Raw genomic sequence first — 16231 nt, forward strand, 5'->3', positions numbered from 1 at the left:
AGACTATTTGATAAACCATTTTTTCTAAATACACCAAAAGATCGTTTATACCCTCACATATTACCACATACCGAGATAGTTTAAACCAAGACAAAAAGACCTATAACTATACAGCCCGAACATACATAGAAAATATTTACAAAATACAAACCTTCTTAAATACCAACCCCAGAGCTATAAACATCCAAGAACCACATACGAATTATATAACCCAGAAGCTAACCGGATACAATAAGCTAATTGCTTTACCCAAAACCAAACCAAGTCTAGTTAAAACCTGTTACGAATATGGACTACTTAGTACCATATATACCCAAGACGGAAATGAAATATCCAATATACCAGAAATATATGATTCATTTAACATTTTTAAAAGAATAACCAAAGGTAACCTATTTCTTATAAAATTTTACACGGCACCAGCAGAGATATTGTATGATGAAGTTAAATCATCTATACAAGTTGTAAGAATAGGAATGACCCGAGATATGATTATACCAGAAGATATTATTCCACAACCAGAAATACCTAGAATTGAGATACTAAATTTTTATACAAATAAGAGAATTATCGGACTATCCATAATTCTTCAAGAGTTAGCAAACACTTATCGCAACAGAAATCCCATATGGAGTTATTATTCAAGAGGTAATATAATAGTATACTCAAATTCAAAGGAACTATGAGAAGCAGATATGGAAGACGTTAGGTAATAGATCTTGACCTTACTCAATTTAGAGATAAAACCTATCGCCAGAACCATTAGAGAAAAATTTATTTCAGTAGAATTATTAACCAGATATTGAAAGTTAATTGGACATGAATATCCAGACCATCAATGTTCAAAATGTAATGGAGAAGATAATATTGTCCCGGAAGTTCAACTAGAATAGAAGAAGATAAAAGTGACAGCTGGAAAATGCAAGATATGGAGACATAATGGAGATACAGAGCAATAAAAAGAAGATAACCACGGATAAAGAAAGAAGACAAAGAAAGTAATTCAAGGAGAAAAAGAACTATGGAAGATTTAAAATAGCTAGATAGCTTTACGTAAATATCATGTAACTAGCCTTAGGTCTTTTGACTTTTCTTAGTCTTTTATGGAAAGTAGTGCCATTATTAGAATTTTGGCAAGTAGTGCCATTATTAGATTAGACATTAGCTTTAGGACTCTTTGCAGAAACGTTTTTCTTACTTTTGTAAAATAACTGACAGATGTAAAGAAAAATAGTGTACACATTTTCATTTCTAAGAATATAAATAAACGAGCACTTGCTTAGATAAAGGCAAACCTTCATACATTGAAGCAAAAAAATCTCTTGTCCACAACAAAAATTTTGCTTATTTATTAAAAAACAGGTATATTTTAATGGAAAAATCTATGGAGGAACAAAGCTTAGAATTATCAAAACTACCAGAACATGTATATTCATTTACTATTATGAATAGCTAAATTCATAAATTCCTAACAATCATGATATGATAAAATAAGTTCATATTAGTTGCTTTATAGTATACTTATTCAAAAAATAGCATGTTAAGAAGTTTATTAGCAAAGTGGAAAAGAAGAAAAATTCCTAAGAACTATGCCATCCTAAAGGTGAAACCGGTAAGGCAAGAAAGCCGTGATAGGGGAGTAACCAAAGTAGAGGCGCTGTTTAAGAAAAAAGTATCCAGATTACCATGCTAATAGTGATCAAAGAATATATTATTTAAGAATAATCTAATATATAGCAATCTAAAGTGATCATATTTTGTTATGTGCATGATTGAAGGGAATATTTTGAAAATAGCAATTTTATGAAAAATGGATAATTATTTATCTGACAAAATGGTAGATAAATTTAAAATACTCGCTTTATATGTACTTAAGGATATAGAAATAGTGGATATAAGAAAAATCTTATTGGAAAAAATATTTGATAGATATTTTATGACTAGAATTAATTATATACCACACCTACCGAACTACTCTTATAAATACTTACATGCCAAACCCACACACTAACTATGATAAATTATGTATATTTAGAATTTTGAAAAATAGATATAAAATATATACAATTTCTTAGTGAAAATATAGAAGAATTAATGAGATTAAAACAAACAACTAAAAAAATATTATAATAAAGTATTTAACCAATTTTAAATGATAGATAATCTTAAAATTTTAATCTTATATATACTTAGAGATATATAAATTATAGCTATTAAGAGAATAATATTAGAAAAAGTATTAGACTATGAAATTGAAACTATAAATTGGATAGAACAGTTATACCTGGATAATTACCCAGATGGATATTATTCAGATTAAGAAATGTTAGAATATATTATAAAAACTAGAGAAAATAAAGATAATCTAAATGAAGAAATTAATTATAGAAATCGAATTAGAAGAATAATGGAAAATCTAAAGAAAAATTAATATGAATAGAAGAAACCCTAGAAAAATTAGGAAAAAGTACATGTGAGAGTTTATATAATTTAAAAAACTCGCTACGAGAAGAACAACACAAGATAATAAATAGCGTTAAAAATCTAGAATTAGATATATATTACAGTACAATTAGGATAGATTATTATACAGAAATTTGTAACTCTGCAATTACTACAGGATAAAATGGTAGACTATGAATATTTAAAATATTGGAGACAAAATAAGGAAGAAATAATATTATTAGAAAAACTTATGAAAGATAATCTAATTGGATATTTTGAAACAAAAGATATAGAATAATTAGAATACCTTCAAAATAATATAGAAGAATTACAAAAACTAAGGGAAAATAAATAAAGAATACTATAGTAAAGCATTTAACCAATTACCATATAATCACCCCCCAATATATGAATATCGATAAAACTAACATAAATAAATTCAAAATAAAAATATTTAGAGAAGTTAAGAAATATCCACACACAAATAAAAATAGATCTTATTATCTAGTAAACTTATCGCGCCTAATCCGCACCCCCTACAAATGGTATCAAGATTGCTTAAAGACAAGAACGAATAAGCAAGCCTAATTCTGATATACTCAAGCTACTGATCATGTGGGGAATATAACAAGTTGAATCTGATTCAAACACTTAATGATAAGGGAAAACAATTTGAGTTTAAAAAGGAGTCCTACGTGAAGAAGGAGTTTCATTTCTGAGTATATCTTGAAGAGTCCTATGTGTTGGAGGAGAAAGATTCGGATAAATAAACATGGGATGATTTAAAAGATTTGGAGTTTTACTACAACACTAAAGAAACAAGAGTTGGAATTAAAGAAAGAGTCTCACTTGAAGTAGAACTCTATGCAATGAGAGTTTTAATTAAAGGAGGAGTTTGAAATAAAGAATGACTCTTTGAAGAGCTGTGCTTAAATAGAAGATGCATCTATCAGAATAATTCACGTACTTAAAAAAGCAGCAAAGCTTAATCAACAGATTGACTTCACGAAGTGCTACTCAATCACTGAAGAAATACGTTGAAGAACCTGGTCCTTAGTACAGAATCTAACTAAGAGTTTTAGAGTTGATTTTTAGAGTTGTTCATTATGTTTGAGCTACTCATGTAATATTAGTTTCAGTGTGTTATAAAATGTATTAGAAGCTAGTCGTCGAGTTGGGGAAAACTCAGAGACTTTGGGAACACAAACCTTGGGAGTTGTGTGTAGTTAGGAATTAGAGTTTATAATTCCTAGTTGTTGAGTTATAGGGATTAGAGTTTATAATTCCTAGTGTTGAGTTATAGGAATTAGAGTTTATAATTCTTATTTGTTGGTTACAAGAGTTTTGTAATCAGTCGTTGTTGAGGGTCAGAGTTTTTAGTGAAGTTGGGGTTAAATCCTGTAGAGGTGCAGGTCGTGATTTTTTACACCTTTTGAGCCGGGTGTTTTCCACGTAAAAATTATTGTGTTCTTTACTTTCTGCTTACTGCTTCCTTAAAACATGTCAGTGGAACACGTCAGGCAACACGTTCCATCGATAAGCAAAAGTTAGGAAAAAATAAGAAAATCAGTAGGGCACGAATTCTTAACAAGTAGTATTAGAGAGGGTTATACTGTGAAGGATAACACCTTAAGATAAGATCCAAGATAAATTCTACACCATCTACTGGATACTACAAAGGACAAGACATCAATAGGCCTCCGTTGTTTAAGGGACAATACTACTTAGGATGGAAAAAAAGGATGAAAGATTTCCTTCAGGCTGTGGACTACGAATTATGGAATATAATTATCGATGGACCTCAATAACCCATGAAGAAGGATATTGAAAAGAAGGAAGTATTAAAGGACAAGAATGAGTATGATGAGGCTAACTTTAAGATGCTTGGAAAGAATGCTAAAGCGAAGTATATTCTTACTTATGGACTTGGAATAGATGAATACAATAGGATCTCAGGTTGTACCTCCGTAAAATAAATTTGGGATACTCTTGTGGATAGATATGAGAAGAATATGGAGAACTTCAAAAAGAACGAGGGAACCAAGGATAAGTCACCAGCATTAAAGGCGTCTGACAAAGAAGAATTAGATATGGATGATAAAAAGCTTGTCAAGAACTTTAAAAAACAATTTAAGAAAGACAAGTGCCAGAACAAGTAGAAAATGTTGTTCCAATGATACGTCTTAAGGTGGTTGCTTCAAGTGTGAGAAGATAGATCACACGATCAAAGATTGTCCAGTCTGGGAAATAGAATGGAGAAAGGAAATGGCTGAAAAGATATTGAAAGAAAAAACTAAAAAGAGGGAAGAAAATGCAATGGTAACACTTGGGGATTTGACTCAGATGATGATAAAGTTGATGAAGCAGCACTCATGGCTCTTGGAGATTCAGACTTGGAGGAAGAAGATGATGCTTCAGAGATAAGTATACTTGAACTTAAAGAAAAGTTGCATTTGTTTTCTAAAACAAAACTTATTTCATTGATGAGTGCACTAATTGATGACTTCCAAGAATTAATTTCTGATAGGGATGAGCTGTTCAACAGTCTTGCAAGCATCAAATTTGATTATATTGATTTAGAAGCTTGCAAGAACATTGTCGAACAAGAAAACTGCACTCTCAAGAAACAGGTTGAGCAACTTGATTCTTCAAACAATGATCTTAAGTCTGAAGTTCTAAAATTGACACTCTCTGAAAAGCAAAAAAAGACCATGAGTAAAGATCAAGAAAATATTGAACTTGAGCTAGTTAGATACAAACAAGAATGTCATGATCTAACTAAAAAATAAATAAGTTGAGTCAAGAAGTTTCTAAACTAAAACTTGATCTTGAAAGGGCAAATAGGTGGACAAACTCCTCAAGAATTGTTCACAAATTGGGGGAAAGAAATTACAGTGAAAAGGCAGGATTAGGATTCCACAAAAATTTTGATATTCCTAAAGATTTATGTTATATTTGTGGTAACCTTGGATATCCAACCACTGAATGTTCAGTTGCTGCCAAAAGTAGATCTAGCAGTCTAAATCTGAAAAATAAACTATCTCAGACCAAGAAAAGGATAACTAAATCTGGTCAGAGAAACAGGTCAGATAACCTGTTGCCTGCATGGGCTAGAAGAAATTTGATTCATCTATTTACTCATAAGAAAGGACCCAAGCTTGTCTGGGTGCCTAGAACTAAACCTTAATTTGTTTTGCAGGTGGGAGTGAAAGGAGGCAAGAAAAATTTATACATAAATAAAGCTTGCTCAAGGAATAAGACTAGAAGAAAATAAAGTTTCTTTCACTCACCACATTTAAAAGAGGAATGGATTATTTGAAAGATGGCCAGATTTGTAGTACTAGTATAAGGGGGAAGCAAGGGAGATTTTAAGAAAATGAAAATAAAAGGATGATAATGAAACTGATGAGCATGCACAGGAACATATTGTACTACCTGATCCAACTGTTGTACAGACTGAGGGCATATTGACAGGGGGAACAACAAATAAGAAATTGATGCATCAATAAAACTAACACAAGTTGCTGGTAATTTTGTTGGTAGTTTGTAAGAAATGGTGTTGTCAAAAGGATCTTGAGATATCCCATGGAAATCAATGGATTGAGACTATGTTATCCAAAGGAAAACAATTTCACTCTTGAGGGCTATAAAAATGTTGACTATGTAAGCACCAAAGGCACTAAGTAGAGAATATTTTGAAAGGAATAGGTTAGACTTGGGGATGATTAAAATTGTATGAACTCCCCTCAATGATTGAATAGAATAATCATTTTTTTCTTAATCTTATTAGCTAAAAAGTTATTCTATTCAGTCTTGCACATTTAGTTGTGTGTCTCAATTCCAGCTTTTTAACTTTTCTAACCTAATTTTGTATTAGATTGTGCAAAAACATAGGTAAAAAAAAGCAATTGTGACCACAAAGTTCTTCTTAGCAGGTATGTTCTTCATTGACATAAGTATAGGCTGTATAAGTTGAAACAGTTGAGCACACCTGTTCAATTCCTCACACTTCATTCTCCCCTTATCTTATAAAGCTGACGAATTGGTTGACCAAACTTTCTTTGATTCTTTCCAAATGGTTGTGCACAAATATGCTAATCCTACACCAGAAATTTCTTCTTCTCTCTCAACCAAAATATCAGTTGTGTACCATGAATGTGCCAATCTTGATCATTAATCACATGCAGCATAAGTTTCCTGAGAAATGAAAAGGGATATGATCTCCTTTTTAGTTCCTGATTAGTTAGTTTTTTGGATTTCTCAGTCCTAGTTCAGGTTGACTTAGAAAACAACAATAGATGTTCTTGCACAGATGAATCATATTGCTCTACCAGTTTCAATAAGGAGGGCTAACACCAAACAAAATTGAAAAAAATGATTTAGCTAAGAAAAAAATATCTGAACTTGAAGCTGCACAAGTCAGTCATGAAGTGGAATAAGTGGTCCTTCAGGCTTGGATCACGACTTTGAAGCTTGACCTTGATTAAGTGAGGGATGAAAATGTTGAAGTCATTCGTCAATTGACACAGTTGATATCATCTATTCCTTCTTTCTTTTCACTATTTGTATCCTTAGCCATGTCCCACTTTTATACCATATTTGTTTTATTAATGCTCAGTTGTTTTGGTTTGTTCAGTACTAGCTTAGGTTAATGTGGAACATGCTCAGTCAGTTAAATGGAATGGTTATCTTTGCTAAATTGACTCATTTTTGTTTTCTTTAATATATTACTATGTTGGCTAGAGTCTTTATCTGATTGTTTTGGTGATAGCCCCAGTGGCCATGGATAGCATAACAAATCACTTTGGATAGTATATTATTGCATTGAAATGGTTTTTCGATGAAGCCAAAAGAGGAAAGATAATAGGGTTGTGCAATGTTTATAACCCATTGACTAACTTATTTCATTCTAGTATTTTATACTTTAGTGCCTATAGGTGAAGATGGTTGAATGCACAAGACAAGAGGTTTGTCATCATCAAAAAGGGAGAATTTGTTAGGTACTATATAGTTTTGATGATTGACAAACTAACACATGAATGAAACATGTTACTTGAGTTGGTCGCGTAGGAAAGAAGATTTCCAGTTTCATTGATAGATGCAGACAAGATTGCTTAAAGACAAGAACGAATAAGCAAGCCTAATTCTGATATACTCAAGATACTGATCATGTGGGGAATATAATAATTTGAATTTGATTCAAACACTTAATGATATGGGAAAGCAATTTGAGTTGAAAAAGGAGTCCTACGTGAAGAAGGAGTTTCACTTCTGAGTATATCTTGAAGAGTCCTATGTGTTGGAGGAGAAAAATTCGGATAAATAAACATGGGATGATTTAAAAGATTTGGAGTTTTACTACAACACTAAAGAAACAAGAGTTGGAATTAAAGAAAGAGTCTTACTTGAAGTAGAACTCTATGCAATGAGAGTTTTAATTAAAGGAGGAGTTTGAAATAAAGAATGACTCTTTGAAGAGCTGTGCTTAAATAGAAGATGCATCTATCAGAATAATTCACGCACTTAAAAAAGCAGAAAATCTCAATCGACAGATTGGCTTCACGAAGTGCTACTCAATTACTGAAGAAACACATCGAAGAACCTGGTCCTCAGTACAGAATCCAGCAAAGAGTTTTAGCGTTGATTTTTAGAGTTGTTCATTGTGTTTGAGCTATTCATGTAATATTAGTTTCAGTGTGTTATAAACTAAATTAGGAGCTAGTCGTCGAGTTGGGGAAAACTCAGAGACTTTGGGAACACATACCTTGGGAGGTGTGTGTAGTTAGGAATTAGAGTTTATAATTCCTAGTTGTTGAGTTATAGGGAATAAATTTTATAATTCCTAGTTTTTGAGTTATAGAAATTAGAGTTTATAATTTCTATTTGTTTGTTACAAGAGTTTTGTAATTAGTCGTTGTTGAGGCTCAGAGTTTTTTAGTGAAGTAGGGGTTAAATCTTGTAGAGGTGCAGGTCGTGGTTTTTTTACACCTTTTGAGCTGGGTGTTTTCCATGTAAAAATCATTGTGTTCTTTACTTTCTGTTTACTGCCTCCTTGAAACACGTCAGTGGAACAAGTCAGGTAACACGTTCCATCAATAAGCAAAAGTTAGGCAAAAATAAGAAAATCAATAGGGCACGAATTCTTAACAGAGTTGATAAACACGCTGGTGCAAAAAGGAAGAACTTGATGGCTCCTCTGTTCCTAGTTTAATGAAAGAATATTAAATCTGGTGGGTTAGAAATCATCTTGAAGAACATATTCTAGTCTTCCCTTGTGGCAGTGGCAGTGGCAGCATAAAAAAGAATTCTCCGGAGAGCTGCATATTAATAACATCGACTGCACTACAATTGCACTCATACGTGTGAACCAGATTGACAATATCCTCGCTGTTTGACTGAAAAGCAGGCACAAAAGATGTCAAACAATTCTCAGATAGCAACGTCCAAGCAGTTTTGCTTAAGCTTGAGCTGCAACTTCCTGAAACTTCATTTGTTTCCTTCACGAGTACCACAACATTTTCCGATAGAGCTCTGCTGAAACCACCACGAGCTATTGTAGTTCTCGACCAGACCATTGTCTTAAAAGCAAGTGTGCATAAGTCATGTAATATTTCAGATTTTGATGATCCCCCAAAATTCGGAAGTACCATAACGTTAAAAAGGACAGTCACATGGTGTAATCCTCATAATGGATGTGTGCAATGAAGCGGCTTCCATGTAAAGAATTTAAGATGAGGCATATGTAGACCAACGTACTTCCACCTCTTTGTATCTTTAACCCCAACGAATGTAATAAGAAAACATGAGCTAGGATCAAAGGGGAAGGCTAATCCAACGACTATTCCCTTCAGTTCCCAGGACTTTATAAGTGAAGAGTCATTGTTGTTACCATTAAAAACTCTTAAGAGGAATATATCTGCCCATACAAATTATTGTTACCCGTTCACGTGTATTAGCAATATTGTGTAATTGAGGTTCCATGGACGTGGCGATAGAATTCCACAAGGTTAATGCCTTGATCTTAGCAGAGTTCAAACTGGTCAAAGCATCGCATGGTAAACAAACTAGACCGGGATCAAATGGAAAGTAGATTTGAACTGATTAGGGCAAAATGGGTGTCAAGTAATTAGTATAGGTGCAGCACGACCAAATGAATTGAAGTGATAAAATTTGTGTTTGCTTATAAGTTGGAGTCATTGCAAATAGAAAGAACACAAGGCATCACCTCTAAGTATTGGACAAGCTCGAGGCAATGTTGAAAGTAAAATTTTCTGGAATGTCCAGCAAATAAATGATTCCAAAAGTCATCTAGAACTTTGTGAATTTTAAACATGAAAAAGTCACAGGCAATAAAGAATGCAGAAATGCTCCATAATGAAGGCTTTGTTGTGATTGTAGGAAGAAAATCAAGAGGTTCATATTTTATGGAAACAATGTCCTTTTGTCATTCTTGTCTTCATTTTAAGCATTGATGTCACCATCAATCTTAGTTGGCACCATAGTGTCTCTTGTTAGGATAGACACTATGCAAGGTTCCTGAATAGCATCCTTATTCTAATCCAAGAATTCATTGAACACCTCTTCTGCTTGAGGGACTGAAACTTCTTCATCAAAGATTAGTTGCTCACTACCTGGATCATTTTCAACACAAACTCTTTGTTCTACTATATCCGGGACAATTGCATCAACAAATGAGCTGTGGACACTATCAGTTTCTCTATTCGACATTTCATTATATCCCTGATCTGATTTTGCATTTCCAAGTACTTGTGATTCCATGACATCAAGAGTTTCAGTATTATTTGTATTTTTATCAGTGTCCAGAGAATCTACATGGATAAATTTCAGCAGCATTTTATCAGACATTAGGCCCTTTTCTGAAGTTTTAACTAACAGCTTCTCTGAAATTTTTGCAAGTTCAACCCTAATCTTATTAAGTGCACCTTCCAAAACAAGTGCAACTCTGTGAAAAGAGACAGTGGACATCTGGTGGGCAGGACTATAAGACCAAGCCGATACAAAGGTATTGGCTATTGATCTCGGAGCATCGGAACATTTTTGAAATCACAGAAGCAATTTGTGAAAAATATCTAAAGTGAATTTTTTGGAAGAATGAAAATCATAGTTTTCTAGTTATATTTCTAGAATAGTCTAGCGATGAAATATCATAGGTTCTTGTAGAATGTCACAGTGTAGTGTCATGAACAAGTATCTTGTAGAATTATCTAGATATTCTAGATTAGTGGTAGAAGATAAAGTTCACTAGATTATTCTTGTTGATGTATCTAGAAGAATTTCTAGAACCATCCATAGACTAGTATAAATAGGGATATGTCTTGTACATATGCAACCAACCAAAAAACAAATCAATTCAAGTAGTCTTCTTCCAAATCCAAGTTCTCTCTTTTAATATCTTCCTACACCTAGCTTCCTCTTCTTGGTTGAATTTTTGGATCTTAGTTAACGATCTTGGGCTAGCAGAAGGTCTCCCAATTACACCTTTCTTCTGTTATTCTCTATATGGTATCAGAGCCAAAGTCGTAGATTGATTTGTGTTTATTTCAAGATCGGGTTTGTGGTCGATTCAACTTTTTTGTCCGAATGGATATAAGCGGTCGCGTTAATGGACTGGGAATGGAGTTTTTGAATCAGTCTAATTACAAGGAGCGAAAGACTTGCATGGAATCATACCTTGTGGGCGAGGATTTGTGGGATGTTAAAGGGAGTAACACAAGTCCTCCGGAAGACGGACCGAAGAATAGTAGTGTATACAAGAAGTAGAAGCAGATTAATACAAAGGCAGAGTTCATTCTGAAGAGGTCTATATCCTCTAGTTTATTTGACCACATTATAAGGTGTAAATCAGCTCATGAAATGTAGAGGACGCTCAATCAGTTGTTCAATAAGAAAAATGAAGCTCGACTACAAATATTGGAGAATGAATTGGCGAACACCACTCAAGGTAATCTTTCTATTGGCGAGTATTTTTTAAAGATTAAGAACTTATGTTCTAAGATTTCTTTATTGGATACGGACGAGGCTATCTCTGAAGCACGAATGACAAAAATTATCATTCGTGGTTTGAAACCAGAATATATTCCCTTTGTGACATCAATTCAAGGATGGGCTCAACAACCATCCTTGAAGGAATTTGAGAATTTGTTTTCATCACAAGAGCTACTAGCCAATCAATTGACTGGTGAATTTGTCCAAAAAAGGGAAGGAAATGCTCTTGTAGCTGACAAGAGGAACGTTAAAGAAAAAATAGGAGATATACCTCACTCTTGATTCTTAGGTGGTTCAAGCTCGCCTAGAAAGAAGGAATATACTTTTAAAAATTGTAAAAATCTTCTCAGATGTTATCGGTGTGGCAAAGCAGGACACATAAGAAGATACTACCGAGCCACGTAGAGTAACATGACTCATACTAAAAATATTGCTGAAGAAGAAGAAGGTTGGAAAAGATGCTTAGAAGCTAAGAGTCGAGAAATAAATACATTGGCTTTTATAAATTTGGAAAGTGATTGGATCAGATATAATATAATGCAGCATGTGAAGCAGGAAGGCACTGATAAGAAGCAAGATAATACTAAATGCGTTTAGACTAGAGACGTGGTAGCTGCTATAAAGGAAATCAAAGAAGCAGATCCTAAAAATAATAATAAAAGTCTGGAAGTGGAAGATGTTGAAATAGAACCTGAGCAAGAAGTGATTGAAACTCTATATGCAAGTGATGACTTCATCAGAAAAAGCATTAAGGAAGATGTGGTAGAAGTTGATGTCACTGATTAATCATCTATTGTATCAAAGTCAATTACTGGCTCAGAGAAAATATTAGAATTTGATAAAGATGCTAAAATTAAAGCCCCAATTTCAATTAGAGAAACATTCAATATGATTGAAGAGGTAGAAATAAAATCTTATTGTGGATCCTATTATGATAGTTTAGCTTCACAGAAAATTGATAATCTGATCATCATCGAATCAAATGAGGAGACTGATACAGATGAAATATCTTTGTGTTATGGAGTTGCTTTAGAAAGAGTAAGTTCTAAAATAGAATCCTAGAGCTCCAAATTGTTCCATCACATGTGTGTCTCCAGATAATGAAGTTGCGGAGGAGTTCAGAGAAAAGGGGAGTTCAAGAACTCAACATGATAAAACTCGACAAGGTGATGATTCATATGGTTCTCAAAGGGCAAAGCGGGATATTGTCAAGTTATCTTACTATAGAGATTAAAATTTTGATAATATATATTCTTGTCTCTTCCAAGGGCCAATCATTAACGGGAAATCTTCATCATTTGAAGAAGCAAGAGGAGTCATGCAAAAATTACCAAGATTTTCACTAAGGCGCGGTTCAAAGCTTCGTTTGAGTTCTTCTACGACAAGCTTAGGGTAGCTTCCAAAAAAAATCACTTTAAGGGGGAGTATAAAAAATATCTAAAGTGAATTTTTTGGAAGATTGAAAATCATAGTTTACTAGTTACATTTCTAGAATAGTCTAGTGATGAAATATTATAGGTTCTTGTAGAATGTCATCGTGTAGTGTCATGAACAAGTATCTAGATATTCTAGATTAGTGGTAGAAGATAAAGTTCACTAGATTATTCTTGTAGATGTATTTAGAAGAATATCTAGAACTATCCATAGACTAGTATATATAGGGATAGGTCTTGCACATATGCAACCAACCAAAAAACAAATCAATTCAAGTAGACTTCTTCCAAATCCAAGTTCTCTCTTTCAATATCTTTCTACACCTAGCTTCCTCTTCTTGGTTGAATCTTTCGATCTTAGTTAACGATCTTGGGCTAGTAGAAGGTCTTCCCAGTTGCACCTTTCTTCTGCTATTCTCTACACAATTTTCCTGTGAAATACTTCTAATAATAAAATTTACCATTTCAATAGGGCCACCGAAACCATGCTAAAGCATCACTATCTAAGTAAAATAAGACGAGATACAACTTATAGACATCAGTATTAGAGTAAAACTGAAAATACCTTCCATCTTGTAAGATCCATGCTTTTGGGTTAGACACACTGAAATGGGGGTATCTCCATTGTAACAACGTCGGTAGAGATCACAAGAATGTTGATAAGAGATATGTAAAACCTAGCCATGGAATTCAAATTGATGAAAGTACTAATGTAACAGTGTTATAAGTATAGGAACACACGATTACAACTTTACATTCATAAATTCAACACTTCAAATAGTGAATCATGATAGAAATATTGAGATTACAAGTAACCAAATGATAGATATAAGAATAAGGATGATAAGCTTAGATAAGAACAGAGATGAAAGAAAAAAAAGACTATTCTTAACAATATTTGCATGCCTCACTCTTCTACCATTGCACTATTTAACTAACCCTTTTGCACCTTCTAAAGGTTAAGCCCATTAACCCGGGGTCCCAAGTATAATTTGGATAACTAACGAAATTTTCTTAAGTTAAGGAACTTCTATCATTTTTAATCACAACTTCAGACAATTGCATAAAATTTTATAAATATCATTTTGTGATACATATATTAAGCCTTATACATATTATTTTTGATACATTTTAAACTAATCGGTCAGTTAAATAAAGAAGTAACAGAATTGCTATGCTTGATGCATGTTTACTTGGTTTTATGATTGATACATTAATCCATTTTGATAAAAATTGATGGACTTTGATATCAAGAACAATATAGTTGGGTGTATAGATATTCACATGTATCATAAACATGTACTAACATACTAGATAGTTAAAAATTTGATTAATTTGTTACTTGAACAAAAAAAAATATTCCTTTTTAATATGATATATATGCACAGTGATACATTCATATGTATCATGAAATTTATTTTAATGAATTGATCTTCTTCTCCATCTTCACAATTCCGTTTTACAAACACTCTTTTAACACCAATACCTATTAACTCTCTCAACTTTCATTAAAAATCAGCCAAATATACCAACAACTTCTCCACTTTCCACCATCTTCCTATCGAAAAACTGTATATAAAATTCAAAAAAAATAAACGCGTCAATCAATAATCAAGAATCAATTTTTTAGAACCCCATAACAGGAAAAAAAAATCATGAACTATACTCAGCAATGACTTTATCTGACTATTTTCTGCGTGTCATTTTGTCTCTTTAACAACTTAGCAAGAATAAAGTTTCTCCATTTTCATTACAACCATGAAAACCTCCATTTCTTCAAAGAAATTTCAAGAATTGAAAGATTATAAAGTAGATATGTGTTTTGTTAATACAACTCTATTTTTAGTTGAAATCAAAAGGCCGTGGGGTGGGGTGGAGGGGAGTTGAGGAAGAATGGGTAAATGTTGTGCAAAAGAAGATTATGATCAGAGTGAGTAATCAAAATTTTTGGATAGGGGATTTTGAAAAATAAAATTTCATGAAAGGGGATTTTGAAAAATGAAATTTCATGATTTTTGGCGACCATGGTGGAATTGTCTGTATAGATATGTTTCAAGAACAATTTTCAATTTCTCTAATTTTCTATAATTTTTTAAATAGTATGAAATTTTATATATTAGTGACCCTGAGGTTTAAAATTTATGTAATTTATACATATAATTTTCCTGCTCATTACTTTCATTTAGCCCAAACCCGATATCATCATAACATGACCACTTTTTAAACAGAGATATTTTAGCTCCAAATTACAAAATTAAGGGATAAATCAGGACCTTTATTAGATGGTCGTAGGGGTGGCAAACAGGTAGATTGATTGAATTTGGACGGGTCAAATATGGATCAAGAAAAAATGGTTTGGATTGCAATCCGCCATATAAATATGGGTAAATATTGATTTGGTCAAATATGGATTGGATAAAAATGGCTTCAACCCACATTTTTTACTTAGACTTTACATGATAAATGCAAATGCAATCTCATTGTTATGATGTTGAATTGTGAATCTTTACTCAAGACAACCATTAACAGATGTAGAGTAAAAGACAAACATTAACATTAATAGCAGGAAACAAGTATTAGCCTGCTACATCTGGAGGAAATTTAAGTTTAAAAGTGAATGCAATATCAAAACATGAATTGTCTCTCATTGTAAACTAAAAGATGTAGACTGCCTTTAATTACATTCCAGGGAAAGAAAAGAGAACAAAACTACTTTGTTCAATTCTACAAACTTAGAGAATCGATATCTCAATCACTTAAAACTCTAAAACCACGAATAAGATTTTCCAAGAACCAACAATATCCAGTGTCCGGAGTTTAACTTCACCATCAATCTAACCTATATCATCAAGAATCACCAACTTATCATCACAATGAATTCCTTAACATTCAGACTCACACAAAAATAAAGAAAGAAGATACACACAGTGAGTGATAAAAAAAGACCTTCAGGAAGCCTAACACATAATTGTTATGCGTTATCTATAGGTTGGACTGCTGGAAGAAGCTGTGTTATATGACTGGACTGAATTTAACAAATTCTACAGGACTAGATATGTTTAGCAGTAACTCTTCTTGTAAAAGTATCTTGGATTTCTCCTTGCTTTGTACTTTCCAGTACAGTCAACTTTCCAAACTACAGATAGCGCATAACAATTCTTCTAGATTATAATCATTTGCAGGCAGAAATCGATGGCAGTACTCGTCATTTTATATTTGTAGAATCACAGGTAAGATTTTTTTTCTAGATGTAGCTTAATGCATGTTAAATATTTATAACCAAGTATATTGTTTGTCCTTGTTTATTCCAGATATATTCTCAATGCAACATATATGAAGCAAGTAGC

The sequence above is a fragment of the Capsicum annuum genome, chromosome 4 (assembly GCF_002878395.1).
Source record: "Capsicum annuum cultivar UCD-10X-F1 chromosome 4, UCD10Xv1.1, whole genome shotgun sequence".
Lineage (NCBI taxonomy): Eukaryota > Viridiplantae > Streptophyta > Magnoliopsida > Solanales > Solanaceae > Capsicum > Capsicum annuum.